This window comes from Salvia splendens, chromosome 9, assembly GCF_004379255.2.
Source record: "Salvia splendens isolate huo1 chromosome 9, SspV2, whole genome shotgun sequence".
Taxonomy (NCBI): domain Eukaryota; kingdom Viridiplantae; phylum Streptophyta; class Magnoliopsida; order Lamiales; family Lamiaceae; genus Salvia; species Salvia splendens.
In genome coordinates, this window is record NC_056040.1 from 857,283 (window position 1) to 858,866 (window position 1,584).

The window sequence follows — 1,584 nt, forward strand, 5'->3', positions numbered from 1 at the left end:
GCCCTTAATTTATTGGATGAGTTTGAGCCATTTGTATGTCTTCAATTTACTGAGGTGTTAGTTAAACTGTAGAATTCTTGATCACGGAACATTGCCCGTATATTCTTATCTGGATGTTTTTATGCTTTGAATTTAGGTTTCAGTGTTTCGAATGTAACAGTCATTTCACCAAATGGTTTGATTACTTTGAGAAAGACAAGCTATGTTTTAGTTAGATTGTATTCTAAATCCCAGTTTATTTTTAGAATCTTAAAATCCAGCTAAGCTTCCGGTCAGAAGAGTAAGGGTCCGGGAAATCCCAGATTCACTGATTGCCGGATGGCACTGCTTCCGTCAAAGGGAGTGGTGATTTCCATTCCCAGCCTAGTTCTATCAGCTGCAGCTTTTGCAATCCTTTTATTCTTCTTGCTATCAACCGGCTCACCCCCCTCTGCTCCTTGCTCTTGCTCCGCCCCAACTGTGGACTACGGCAGCAAGATAGGTGGAGAGCGTGTTTCAACTTCAGCTGAGGACATAGATTGGTTGAAGAGTCGGGTCGAAGCCAATGGATTACATATGCAGCAGAACATTCTACGCAACCCGTCAACAGCAGCTCCAGGATCTTCTAAACTTCAAAGGCATATCTCACTATGAAAGAGAAGATGCTAACAACCATACCGCCCTTCCTTGTCCCAGTGAGCTACTTGTAGAAGAACACCACAGCAACTACGGGGAGCCTTGGGCAGGTGGAAGGGATGTATTTGAATTTCTTGCAGAGTCAGCCCGCCTAACACCCAATTCAAGAGTTCTTGAGATCGGGTGTGGCACACTTCGTGTTGGCCTGCATTTTATACGGTACTTAGAACCAGAGCATTTCCACTGCCTAGAAAGGGACGAGCTCTCTCTAATGGCTGCACTACGCTACGAGCTTCCATCACAAGGCTTGTTGTACAAGCGCCCTCTGATTGTAAGAGGCGAAGACATGGATTTCAGTAAGTTTGGGTCTGATACTGTGTATGATTTGATATATGCCAGTGCTGTTTTCCTCCATATACCCGAGAAGCTCGTGTGGACTGGTCTGGAGAGGTTGGTTGGTCGGCTGAAGCCTCTAGAAGGCCGAATCTTTGTCTCACATAATGTCAAGTTCTGCTCTCGTCTGGGAGGTGAAGAATGCACGAAAAGGCTGACTGATCTGGGCCTCGAATATAAAGGCAAGCATACACATGATAGTTTGCTCTCCAACCACTACGAGATATGGTTCGAGTTCAGGCGATTTAAGGCTTAAAACAGCACAAGATAGCAATCCTCGATCGTTCTTCTGACCATGGTGGGGAGGGAGCAGGAAATGTTGATGATGAACATATTGCAGAGGAAGTTAGAACACTATGCAGAGGTTCTGTTGATCTTTTGTTACCCTTTGCAGGTTTTATGTATTACTAATAGCTATATTCAATTGTATTCTTCAATATATTTTCAAACATTACCTCTGTTAATGAAATTGATTTTGTATGACATATGTACATGAATCTCTTGTACTTATCATTGTTTAGTTCGTCACTTCATATTTGATCATGCTCTAATCTACTCCTAAATAAATAAATAATA

The 1,584-nt window shown here is 42.7% G+C and overlaps 1 pseudogene; it reads left to right on the forward strand.

Moving 5' to 3' along the window:
• Window positions 1-318: 318 nt before the first annotated feature.
• Window positions 319-1,264, forward strand: LOC121747991 (annotated as a pseudogene).
• Window positions 1,265-1,584: the final 320 nt, after the last annotated feature.